The sequence below is a fragment of the Lontra canadensis genome, unplaced genomic scaffold (genome assembly GCF_010015895.1).
Source record: "Lontra canadensis isolate GAN:19392208 unplaced genomic scaffold, GSC_riverotter_1.0 scaffold32, whole genome shotgun sequence".
NCBI lineage: Eukaryota > Metazoa > Chordata > Mammalia > Carnivora > Mustelidae > Lontra > Lontra canadensis.
The window spans coordinates 8,948,456-8,962,394 of NW_022631026.1; positions in this window are offsets into that span (position 1 = coordinate 8,948,456).

A 13,939-nucleotide genomic window follows, 5' to 3' on the forward strand; every position below is an offset into this window, starting at 1 on the left:
CGGATTCCACGGGTTCAAGGCTCTGTCCCCCAAGATTGCCCAACTCTCTCTCTCTCTCTCTCTCACACACACACACACACACATGCATGCTTCAGATGCCAACCCCAAGTCTGGTAGTCCAAGGTTCTCTCCCCCAAGATTGCCCAACACTCACACACACACACACACACACACACACACACACACTTCAGATGCCAACCCCAAGTCTGGTAGTCACCTGTGCTTCTGACAGATTAGGCTATAAATCAGAGATTCCTACAGCCCCCTCCCAGTTCAATTTAATTTGCTGGAGTGACTCACAGAACTCAGGAAACCAGTTTAGTAACTAGATTACTCATTTATTACAAAGTGTATTAAAGGATACCACTGAGCAGCCAGATGAAAAGATACATAGGGCAGGGTCTACAAGGGTCCTGATCACAGGAGTTTCTGTCCTCATGGAGTCTGTGGTACACTGTGCTCCAGTACACAGATGGTTCCCCAACCTGGAACTCTCTGCATCTACCTTTCTGGGCTTTTATGATCACATAGGTATAAGTGATTAAATCATGGCTATTAGAGGTGAACTCAGTCTCCAGCCCCTCTCCCCTCCATGGAGGTTGGGGATGGGGCTGAAAGTGTCAACCCTTTAATCCTGGCCGGTTCCCCTGGCAACTGCCCCCCTCTGCACATATCCTGGGGATTTTCCAAAAATCACCTCATCAACATAAACTCAGGTGTAATTGAAAGGGGCTTGTTACGAACAACCAAAGTCACCCATTTCACATTTATTGCTCTTGTAGCCATTTCAGGAACGGGAGGACAAAACAAAATATTCTAACAGAGGTTCCCCTTTGGCTCTTGTATAGGAAGTTACAAGGCTTTTAGGAGCTGTGTGCCAGGAACTGTGGAGGAAGACCAAAAGTCCATTTTTTATTCTAAGTCCCACTATCCCATCTTGGCTTTCCCTTTGTGGTCACAAGATGCTGTTAAAGTCTCAAGCATCACATCCTTACACATTAATTTCAAGACAAGAGAAGGGCTTCTCCTTGTGAAGCACTCTTTTTACCAGAGAGGGAGGAAAATCTTTAGGGAAGTTTTCTCAAGAATGCTTTCCTCAGTTCCACTGGTCAAGATTATATCATATGGCCTGGCTCCGTTGCAAGGTAGGCTGGGGGAAAGGCATCTGGCGTTTCAACCACCAGAGAGAGAATGATAGAGGACGGGTCTGGGAAAGGTTGTTGGCTCTGCAGACAATTGTGTCTGCACATGAGTTAAGCAAACACTAATGAGAATTGCCCATAGCTGTGTTGATGTTCTATATGCTAAGGGATGCATGTGAACAACAGTCCCTAAACACGAAGAAGTAATAATAAGTCTGTAATTTTTACTATCTCTTCATGCTTCTTCCTTTCTCTTTTAAATATCTTATTCAGGGGGCGCCTTGGTGGCTCAGTGGGTTAAATCCTCTGCCTTCAGCTCAGGTCATGATCCCAGGGTCCTGGGATCGAGCCCCACATTGGGCGCTCTGCTCAGCGGGGAGCCTGCTTCCCCCCACCCCCCACCTGCCTCTCTGCCTACTTGTGATCTCTCTCTGTGTCAAATAAATAAATAAAATATTTAAATAAATAAATAAATAAATATCTTATTCATAGCGATGCAGAAAACACATTTTCTCTTCCTTGGTCGATACCTAACATCGACTCCAAGGAAATCGCTGATGCTAGAAAACTGGAACTGAGAGGGGGTGAACGTCTATTCTCTGCGGGCTCTTTCCTAGGTGCCTGTCACACATCATGTCACTCCATGGGTCAACGTACCTCATTCGACAGAAATTTGATGTAAACTGTGGCTCACTTGGTCAACTACTCGTCTTAAGTCAGAAAGCCAAGAGATGGCATAGCCTGGTGTCCATCTTCGGCTTGTCCGACTCTGAAGACCATCCCTCCGTTAGAACATCTACGTGTCTGGAGAGGATGTCATGTGGGTTTGAATGTACTGGGCTTCCCTCTCTTATAAGCACTCCTGCTGAAAAAGCTCAGCCCTGACAGTAGGCAGGAGATGTCTCCTTTAAAGCCCACTCTTGCTTATTAATTGATGACATCACTGAGCCTCACGCTGTGGCGCCCATTTTCACAGCCCAGGAAATTTACACGGATTGTGCAATGACAACCATAAATCATAGTCGAAACAACTCTGAGAACAAAAATACCAAGGGTTTGCCTGAGGTTTGCAGAACCTTTCATCCGAAAGATTACGTAATTTGTTTTGAACCTACACATTCATTATTCATTCAACAGATATTAACAGAGCACCCACCGGCACCGTGCTCTGTGCACTCGTAGCTGTTGATAAATGCGGACTGCTGATCTGTCTTTGGTTCAACACATATTTCCTGATTGTCCACCATGTGCCAAACAATGTGATAGATTCCCCTTGGGAGAAGAAAGGAAGCCGAACCTGGTCCCCGCCCTCCAGAACTCTGTCACTTGAGAATCATCCTTCCATCGCTCCAGGAAGAAGAAATGTGTTCTGCCCTTTTGCCCCCGGTAGAAACATAACGACATGCATAAAGTCAGAAAATAGGTGCTGGTATTTTTGTTTTCACCCAGTCTGGATGTATTCTCCACCCTTCTTTTCAGTTCTCTGTGCCACAGGAGGCCAGTTCCTGTGGCCTGTTTAACATGAGCTCCGTTGCCAGGTATCATCGGGTCTGAGACAGGAGAGGCACTGGTGGCAAACTGGACCGGGAAGAGGATAAGACACAATTCCGGTTATTTCTTCTCTGCTCCCTCCTGGAGTCAGTATTGTGTGTCTGGGAGGGGCTATGTGACCCTCTGGACTGGAGCTCCCACCGGGTCACCTCCTCCCAAGTTCGGGTGGGTCTCCTCCAGAGTTCCAGTTTCATCTGGCTCCAGGAACCCTGTTTTCCTTTTGTCCTTTGGCCGTGGGACTAACTGCCTCCTGCTTACTCTCTTCCCTAGTCTCTGGGCACCTAACTAACTCTGCTTTCTTTGTTCACCCGGCACGCACATCTACAAGGGGTCCCTATCCTAAAAATTCCCTTCCTGTGAACCATCTGGATCAAATTCTATTCCTTACTGGGACCCTGGCTAATCAGAATATCAAAGCTGATGAACATTTAGAAATCTCCTGATATCTCCTTTTCATTTTACAGGTGCAAAAATCAGGTCCTGTGAGAGAGCATCACTTGCCCGAGGTCCCTCAGCCTGTGGGAATAACGAGCCCCAGCTCACCTGCCTTTCCAGCCAGCGTTCCCGGACCTGGATCCCAGACCACCTCTCCCTGGAAGGCTGGTTTTCTCTCTGGGGTCTGACCTTCCAGACTTCGGACAATGGCCCCTTCTGCAAGCTTTTAAGCTTGCAAGCTAAGGACATGAATGAACTGAGTCATCCCTGCAGAGCTTCATTAATTTTAAGGCAATTTAAGATTTCTGAGTCATAGGTTTCAGTCATTTAGACTTTCCCAGCTGGTACTGTGCTTGCCCACACACATTCTTCTTTCAAGATTGCATCTGTGTCTAGATGTGTGGCTCTGCCCACTCCTCATCAGTGTCTGAGAGCAACGGCCTCATACAGCGATCCGTGCCGGGCTGTGCTTTTTCCATTTGCATGTGCATTTTAGTCTCTGCATGTCTTTAGTCTTTCGTCTTAATGGAATTAGCAGTCTGCAGCTTGATCCAGGCTTGATCCACCGGAGACCTGCCCAAGTCCAAATTCTATATCCAGCACAATATTTTACCCAGCCTCCCGAGGAAACTCAGTTATGCCATATGGTTGACTCCACTCACTGAATAATATTTAGCAACTTGATGAACAAGGACTGAATCATATCTTAACCATCTTGGCCAAATATTGTTTTATATAGCAACAGTATTAGTAATATATATATTTTATTTATTTATTTTTTTACACACTAGCGCTTCCTGCTACGCCCACTGAAAATTAAGAGCTAGACCTCACTGGAAGTAGACTGCACAATAAAAGAGTTCTCGCTCATTAGAGATCTTCAATTCAATATTGCATTGTATGTATGATACATTCAGAATGTCTGCTTTTTCTTTTTCTCCAGAACAGCTGCCGGGATTGAGCGACAGTCTCCCGGGGTAACGCAGCAGGGAATCCTGGGGCATTTCCCAGACACTGAAAACAAAGGCTACGTATCCATGGGGAGGACAGGGCTCGAGCTCTCTCCCTCCCACCAGGGAGAAGTCCCAAATTCTCAGGATGTTGGGAAGAATATTAGCAAGCCTCTATGTGGGGCCCTCTCTGTGTGTGGCTAGGTGATCTTAAGAAAGTCACTTTCCTCTTTGAGCCACAGTTCAGTTGTTTAATGGGGATCATAAAGAACACCCTTTATGAACTGTAACAGTGGGCAAGCGCTGGGTCCATCAGTTATAATGAGCAGGCACTGGGTAAGCCTTATAGACGCAACCATGAGTAAGATGTAATCCATGCTTTCAAGGAACTAACGAGTCAAAAATAGGAATATATGCAGAGGTCATCTCGATGAAATGCAGCTTGGCTAAGATAGAGCTGTGCACGGTGGAGAGACTCTTAATTCTACCTGAGAACTCCCGAAAGAGATGGCACTCAAGATGAATGCTAGCAAGATTTACAGAGATGAGAGGGCATTCCACAAAGTCAAGACTAGGAACATCGGTTCATTGGAAAATTATTGCATTGCACAGAATGATTAAAAAATAAGCCGTATTTATCACTAGCAGAAAATATTAGTTATTACTACAAATATAGGTATTTTCTGAAAATCGAGAAGGGGATTTTGGGGAGAGTCTTCATGCTACGGCAGTCGCAGCTCCTCTCCCCTGACCCCCATGGCAAGTACTGTACCCATCTCCATGCGAAATTTTTGCTGTAAAATGCTGAACTTACTAGAATTAAGAGAAACGAATCATCCTACTTTATCTATATTCTCCTGAGTATGCAAATCCCTAAGGAAAGGAACACTTTCTCTTCATTCTCCGAGAAACATGTGCTGCTTTCCATGACCTAGGGACGTTTTCTATGGCAGCTGGGTTACCAAGGTTTGAAAAATGAATGATTAAAAACTCCTGGTTGGAATACAGACTGTTAGACAAAGAAGGGACTTGAGTATCATTTAATTTCATGTCCTGTGTTACAGATGAGGCAACAAAGCTTTAGTGAGAAAAATCGTCTGGATCACAGACCTCTGATAAATTAGGGGCAGAGCAAGAGCAGATGTGAGGTTCCCTGAATGGTGTCAAGGCTCTTCTAAGGACTGGATGAATTCTAAAACCTCTAGACCAAAGCAATCATGGTTGTCTTGATGGATTTTCACTCTCTTGACTTGCATATGTATCCAACACTGCGACAAGGAGGAAGGAAGAGAAGAAGACTGGTCCTTGCCCTCAGAGAGTTCCTGATCCCCTGAGAAAGTCGTGTTCACTTCCTACAAACATGACAGATTAATCAGAATTCATTATAAAATCATTGTTAATTGATGCTGTGCTCATCAGGAAAGAAGATATTTCCTTAGCAGATCTGTCAGGGGAAGGAGGGCCTGAGATTCATTCAGCCTATTTAGCAAATATTCTCTCATTATCATTTTTTAATTTTGTTTTGTGTTTTGTTTTGTGGGAGTTTTTTTGTTTGCTTGTTTGTTTTTGGTTTTTGTTTGTTTGTGTGTTTGTTTTCTGTTTTTTTTACTCCTATGGATAAGTCTTCTGGGAAATTGCTTTAGCCGGCTGCACAAGATGACTATACTACATTGTTTTGGTTTTCTGTTACTGAGTAAAAAAAAAACTAACCTGATACTTAATGCTATAAAACAACAATTGTATTAGACCATGTTTTTGTGGGTCAAGGATTTGGAAAGATGGCGTAACTGGGGCATCTCTGTGGTACTCTCTTGGGTACTGCTCTGGTGTGGAAGAGTCAAGTCGGTTTCATTCTTGTGTCTGGAGCTTTTTCAAGGTTTGCTTGGAAGGCTTAGTTCCACTGGGGTCCCTTCCTCCACAAGTAGTCTGTAGGGCCTTTCTGTGTGGTTTCTTCAGCAGGATAGTCAATTGGACTTAATGCATGGTAGCTCAGGGCTCCAAGAGCCCAAGGAGGAAGCCTTCAGTCTTCTCAAAGGTAAGCCCTGGGTCGGGTCACACGTAATATCCACCAATCTCTCTTGATCTATGGAGTCCAACCAGTCCACATTCAAGGGGAGGGGAATGAACTTTGCCTCTCAACAAGGGGATTTTCAAAAATGTGTGGCCATCTTTAGCTGGCACATTTATCTTCCTACTCTGTTACTTCATGTGTGCAAGAAAATCTTGGTGATTTATGGACCAAGTAAAAGTGTGATAGGAAAAAAATGAAAAATCTCAGATGGGAAAACAGGACAGTGTATGAGAAGCTTCTGCCATTAAACTGTGAGTTCCTATATGATCCACTGTGCTCAACCCAGCAGCTAGCACGATGCTTGACACATAGAAAGTGATCCATCAACAGAACTGAGCTAATGGACAGACATTTGTTACTATATTTCTTGTTATGTGAGTGAATTTCTCACACTAAACCTCCCAGGAAAGGTGCCAGGGGAATCTTATTGCAAAACTGGAAGTTTATTGGGTTGACAAAGAGAACATTCAATTAAGGAGATTTTCAGAACACAATGGAATCATTTTAGTTGTGAAATGTGGACTTAAAAAGTAATCATTTAGAAACATCCATAAAGCATTTGAAGACTGGATGACACCGTGCAGCCCCTTTCGCTCAAGCACAACAGCACGTCCTGGTTGGGCACAGACATACAGAGGCACAGACTGATTTGGGTCAATCCCAGTTCCCTCTGCCCCACTCCAAGGCCCAGGCTCTTTTCATAACACTAGATTTCTAAGAGAACATCACTCATAGATTGACTTATCCAGAACACAACGATAATAACCAACACGTGTCCATCACTGTTCTAGCACTATGAGTATAGAGGGAAATAAAATATGCCCCTAAGTCTCAAGGACCTCCATGTCTCCAGATTGGGGCATTGTCTGCCAATTCTTAGAATCCAGGGAAATGTTCATGTGTCTCCAGATAGATCAAGTTAGTAGGGGACAGAGAAGCAGAGATGTCTCATTATCTAGCCATGGAGCCATCGTGTCAGAGGGAAAAATCCTTGGATATTAGAAGGATATCCGTTCTACCAGTGTGGGTCAACACCTTTTAGCTTTTACCCCTTCCAGTTAAACATATAATCTCCATCCCAAGATTCTGATATATCACCCCAGAGAACACTAAGGCAGACCACTTCTAAAATGGCTCCCATGGGATGCCTGGCTGGCTCAGTTGGTTAAGCATCTGTTTCAGCTCAGGTCATGATCTCAGGTTCCCGGGATGGAGCCCCTTGTCAGGCTCCTTGCTCAGCAAGGAGTCTGCTTCTCCCTCTGCCTCTTACCCCATTTGTGCACTCTCTCTCCTCTCTCTCTTTCTCTCTCTCTCTATCTCAAGTGAATAAATAAAATCTTTAAAAAAATAAATAAAATAAATAAAATGGCTCCCAATCATCCCTGCTCCCTGGTATTCACATTCTTGTGTAATCCTCTTCTATCTTTTTGGGGTGGCCCTGGTAGCTTGCTTCTAATGAGTAGAATATGGCCAAGTGATATGGGATGCCACTTCCAAGATTAGACTAAAAAAGCTTGTAGCTTCCATCAGGCTTGTCTCCTCTGTCTAGCCCTTCTCAAATATTTGCTCTAATGAAGCAAGCTGTCATACTGTGAACTACTCGACAGAGAGGCCAGCGGCCAAGAACTGAGAATGGTTTCCAGTCAACATCAACTGAAGAAACAAGACCTTCAGGCCAAAATATAAGGGTCTGAATCCTGCCAGTAACTCCACAGTGACCTTGGAAACAGAAGCTTTGAGGAGCTGTTGTAATGCAGTGATAGATAATACAAATGTATAAAAGAAGAAGAAAATTCACTTTCTCTGCTTGACTTATTTCACTCAGCATAATCTCCTCCAGTTCCATCCATGTGGATGCAAAATTGGGTCATAAGGAGTAGCATGGAGGACATTAGGAGAAGGAAGGGGAAAATGAAGGAGGGGGATCAGAAGGGGAGACGTACCATGAGAGACTGTGGACTCTGTGAAACAGACTAAGGGTTTCAGAGGGGAGGAGGTGGGGGCAGGGTGAGTATGGTGGTGGGTATTAAGGAAGGTGCGTATTGCATGGAGCACGGGGTGTTATACACAAACAATGAATCATGGAATGCTACATCAAAAACTAATAGTGTACTGTGTGGTAACTAGCATAATAAAAAGAAAAAAAGAAGAAGAAGAAGAAAATTCAACTAGGTCAGCTCCAAAGCTAGTGTACACTCTACTACTCCATGTAATTTCAAGCTAGTAAGGATCTTTCATCCAGAGGCCAGGGGAACATCTAGCCAGTGGAACAATGTCCAAGCATGTTAGCTCAACATTCATGCACCCCGATGGTATGACAGCAGCCTTGTCTCCCTCCTGTAGCCTTGGCCTTGGTCTCAGGCGTACCTGGCTCCATATGCCTTCCTCCCTCCAAGACCCCAAATGGTTCCTTTTCCAAGACACTCTTCCATCTTGACCTACTGATGTTCTGCTCAGATTTCAAGGTCCGTTCGAATGCTTCCCTTGCTTCATTTCCTGGTGGGAGAAATTAGCTTTCTTCTCCAGAATTTTATATATGTATATACCCCCTACTTTGTGCCAAGGACTACTTTTTTTTTTTTAAGATTTTATTTATTTATTTGACAGACAGAGATCACAAGTAGGCAGAGAGGCAGGCAGAGAGAGACAGAGAAGCAGGTTCCCTGCTGAGCAGAGAGCCCGATGCGGGACTCAATCCCAGTACCCTGGGATCATGACCTGAGCCGAAAGCAGAGGCTTTAACCCACTGAGCCACCCAGGCAGCCCATACTTTAAAGGATGAAGGGGCACACAAAATCCTCTGCTTTTCTCTAGTTTATATTTTACAATTATGTTTTTTAGGACTGGTTTTATAGTATAATTTATGTATATCTTTCATGCCTCAACTCAATTATTAATTCGGAAGACAGAGATATCATTTTAGTAATCTCTGTGATGTTTAAAGTAACGAAATCCCAGAGCACAGTAACCGCCTGTTATGGCCTACATTGTGTCCCTTCCCTCCCCCCAACACCACCAAATTTGTATGTTGAAGGTCAACTGTATCTGCAGACAGGGCTACTAAAGAGGAAATAAAGTTTAAATGAAGTCAAGACTGGTGCCCTCATAAGAGAAAGAGGGGTGCCTGGGTGGCTCAGTCTGTTAAGCATCTCACTCTTGGTTTCAGCTCAGGTCATGGTCTCAGGGTCCTGAGATGGGGTTCCACATTGGGCTCTGTGTTCAGTGGGAAGTCTTCTTTGGATTCTTTCTTCCTCTCTCTCTCTGCCGCTCTCCCTGCTTACTCCCTGTCTCTCTCTGGAATAAATAAATAATCCTTAAAAAATTTTAAAAAGAAGAAGAAGAAGAAAAAGAATAAGAAGAAGAAGAAGAAGAAGGAGGAGGAGGAGGAGGAGGACGACGACGACGACGACTAGAAGAAAGAGAGAGAGAGAGAGAGAGACCAGGAACGCACATACACTGAGAAAAAAGCCACAAGGAGACATAGGGAAAAAGTGACCCTGTCAGGAGGAGGTCTCAGGAGAAACCAAGTTAGCCAGCACCTTGATCTTAGACTTCTAGTCTCTACAACTGTGAGAAAACAAAATTCTGTCACCGAAGCCACCTAGTCAGTGGAATTTTGTTAGGTTGCCTGAGCAGACTAATACACTGTCTTTTGACAAGAACACAATCAAGAGCTTCAGTAGGCTGAGTGGGTCGACAGTGGTGTGGAAAAGTCAGAAGCTGTGGGCTCAGCCTTGTGTGAATTTGAATTCTCTCTCTACCCTGCACTAGCCAACAAGAACAACTCTTCCTTTTCCTTTCTTTTAAATGTGGTTAATCATGCCTATTTTACACTGGGCTCTTGAGGAAAATAGGAGATCGTGTTTGCAAAGTGCTGGTTATAAACTAAACACAGAAAAAGCTACTCATTTCCTTCTTTCTTTTCTTCCCTCACCTTGGGAAAGCCCAGATCAGTAAAAGGGCCAGAGAAGACTTTTTGGAGCCTGAGGCAAAAAGAAATATTACAGATTCTGATTTATTCTTTCTTTAAAATCTGGATGTATTTTTCACTGTGGATTTTTTCCCTTGATTTTTATTTTTTTTAATATTGCTTTAAAGTACTATTTCTCTTGATTACTGAGGTTTCTGGTGTTCCTTTAAATTTTGTACTTGAGACAAGAGATCTTTACTCTTCTTACTTAGTTTGGGCCCTGGTTACATAACTCACAAAGAAAGCCTCCTCTAGCCTGAAAGTTGATTCACATTCTTTTGGGATTGTCCCTACCTTTGAAATAGCCTCATGCTTGAGTCTAGCGGGCTGTGTGAACGACACCAGGGTCTGAGATGAGGGCTGACTCTGTCTTGTCATCTGGAGATAAGGCCTCCTGACATATGTCAGGGCCTTTTTTTTTTTTTTTCCCTGAGAGGACATAGGAAGGGGCTCTGCAAGGACAGAAGATGATGAGCTAAGTAAAGGATTTTCAAAATGTGATCCTTTGTCAGTTTTACCTGAGGAATTTTAGTGAACATTAAGAAAAGGAATGGGCCCAGCCAATGGAAACCAAATTGAATTTTGGACTGGGATTCCCAGCGGTGCCTCTGGTCTTTACACCAGTCCCTGATGTGCTGTCTCTCCTCACCAGGCTGACAGCAGCTCAAGGGGAGGTGGGGGGCCTTAGTTTACCTTCAAGGATATTGCCCAGTGCAGGGTCAGTAAGGACAACAGAGAGGAGGAGGCAGGGAGAGAAGCAGGGGGAGCAAGAGAAGGGGGAGGGAAAGGAGGAGGAGAAATGGGTCCTGGCAGGACTGAGTAGTGATGGTGGTGGTAGCTTTGTGGTAAGTAAGGGCCAACCTGAGCACTTCACCCACATCACTGAATCCTCATGATGGCGGCCATTTTAAAGAAGCAAAAAACTAAGGGTTAGGGATGTCCTGGAACTGACTGAAGGTCACAGAGCTCCTGAAGTTCTAAATAAGGGCTCACTCAGTGTCTTCTGGACCTGCCTGCTGAGGGACAGTTGTTTGACTTTTGCACTGAGCTCTTTCCCAGAGGCTTGTTTCCTCACGTCTGTCAGGGATCAAGCCTTGTGGTTACTGAGCAACCCTGGGGCCCACAGAGAAAGTGGCTTACTTCCCTGTGGCAAAACCCCCTAAAAGTCATATTTATTAGTAGGATCTTTTATCATGCAAATGAAAAGAATGACCCCTAGGCCCTGGGGCACCACTCATATTTATAAGGGACTTTATTTCAGCAACCTTTCCTCCAATTTACACACTCAGGACACTGCGCCATCATTTTCTCAATGTCGGGTGAATTGTCAGGAACCAACCATCCAGTGCCGAGCAAGCCTCAGCCTTCAAGTTCTGGGACCCACGGCGAAGGAGATAAAATTTCATGTTTTCTCCAGTGATAGAAAGTATGCTGAGATATATTTTTAATTGCCTACCTAGAAAAAATGTATTATGAAATCGGTGATTTGTTTACATTTTATTAACCACCAAAGCACTCATGCATATTTGAAAGTGGATCCCATGGACAAGCGTGAGATACATCATGTTCCCACCCCCCACCCCGGAGTCTGCTGAGTGGGCTTCCCCACGTGGAGCTCAGTCCCCATCGCTGGGCGTGCTCTGCTCCACGCCCACCTGGGGATCCAGGGCTCACAAGGTGGAAACTGTTCTTCTATCGATATTTGGTTCAGACATACTTTCCTCATTTGCAACTAAATGGTTTTCATCACATGAAATCCCATGCAAGGTCCCACAACATAGGATCCAAAAAGGGCTTTAAATTTAAGATAATACGTGGACAAAGTTGGAAGAAGAGAGAGAGGAGACGCACAGAGGAGGAAAAGGGACAAAAGGACTGAGGGCAAGAAGGAGCAGTGGTGGGAAGCAGAGTTGGATTACAGAGTACACGCAGGCTGTGCGATCAGAAGGACTGGTTTTGGGCTTATTCACCGGCAATTTCTGTTCCTTGAGACTCACTTTCTTCTTCCAAGCTGATAATGAAACCTCCTTATGGAGGCGCTGTGAGGATTGAAGGGGGCAAATCTGTAAACTGGTCTCTAAGTGGGCAAGCCTGTTGCACATGTTAATTCTTAGAAAACTGAATCTGAACAATCAGGGCCATCCAAGGCCATGTTGTTAATTGGCTGAATTGGAGCCCAAATGGGAAGAAAACTCAATGCACCATTGTTCGGACATTGGTCTCCTGGTGACGAGACTGTCGTCGTCACCCCCCGCCCCCCCGCCCCGCCACTGAAATTTGGATCTTAAAAGCTGGAGGGGGACTGAAGCAATCATCATTATTTCTCCTCTTCCCTCTCTCAGCAAAGTATTATTACCTTCATGCCGAGAAGGGAAGGAAAGCTAAGTTTCCTTCAGAGCCCTCCAGCCTGTGGGGCCTCCTCCTATCATGTATGGAAACACACCCAGGATTTACCAGAACGGCTTCAGGCTGAGTTCCTCTGGACAGAAACCTAGCACTCTAATGACTTGTAAATGGAGACCACCTCCTGGAGGAGCCGGTTTATTTTACCTGCTTTCACTTTTCTGTTCGCTGCTCAACAATGGGTAATAGGATCGTAGACCATCACCAAGACCCAGAAAATTCCCAGAAGCTGGAGTTCCTACCTTCCTCTTAATGTGAACAGTAACACTTCTCTTCTGCTTTAGTATTTATACATTGGACCATTTATCCAAAAAGAAAAACACATCCCTTACCTTGCCGTGATAAAACAAACAAGAAGCCACTTTTTATTAATTTATTTTTATTTTTTTTTTAAAACTCATGACCCTGAGATCAAGACCTGAGCTGAGATTGAGATGGACACTTAATGCACTGAGTCACCTGGGTGCCCCAAGAAGTCACCTTTTAACAGGTACTCCTAGGAATCACCTTGTAAATAAACAACTGCTTTCTGGGCATGAGTGGCTTAAAAAAAATTGAGAAAAGAAGTCACTATTATGGGAAGGTTTTGAGTTGGCTTTTCAACCCAAAGGTTTAGAACTCTCTAGAATGCCTAATGACAGGCAACATGATGTAGTAAAACATCAGAGTTTCAGAAGAAACTCATCGCCCTGCTCCTCTTCCTCTCCAACACACACACACACACACACACACCCCTGCACGGTCACCGTGGAAAAAAATTTAATTGATCTATCTGGGTCTTGGTTCCTTCATCCATAAAGTGAGGATAATGATACTCATTTTGAAGCATTGTGTAAGAACCAGAGAGAAAGAAAGTCGTACTCAAAAGCCATAATTAAATATAACTAACATTAAAGTTAGTAATTGAGAAGATTCCAAAGTAATGGGGCAATTTATGGCATGGAACCTAGAAGAAAACCACAGGCTTCATTGCCACTGAAAATGTATCTCCCAGCCCTGACTGCACTTAAACCCCACGGTGACTGGAAACCTGGCGAAATGCATCTCCAGTGGGTACAGCAGTGGACGAGTGCACCTTCTTCCCTGGCTATTTCCCTTCCTCCTTACATAAAGAACAGATGAGAGTAGGAGATAAAGTGGTCAACTTCTTGAATTCCAGTCCCATGAGTCTAAACTCCACACTCCACATCCAGCCGGGAAAACTGCTCTGTATGCCTCCAGGGCTCTCATTTACAGAGACCTCAATGGAAACAGACTGTTCTGAAGTCATGGGGTCCACAGTCTGAACATTGGCATAAGGTGCATTCTCTACAATTTGTCCTGGAAGTTGGTCACAAATTTTTGAGCCTAGCTGGGGTTTGCTGTAAGAGCTGCTTAAGAAAGCTGAAGGTCATCACCTTTGGTAGACTTGAAGTGA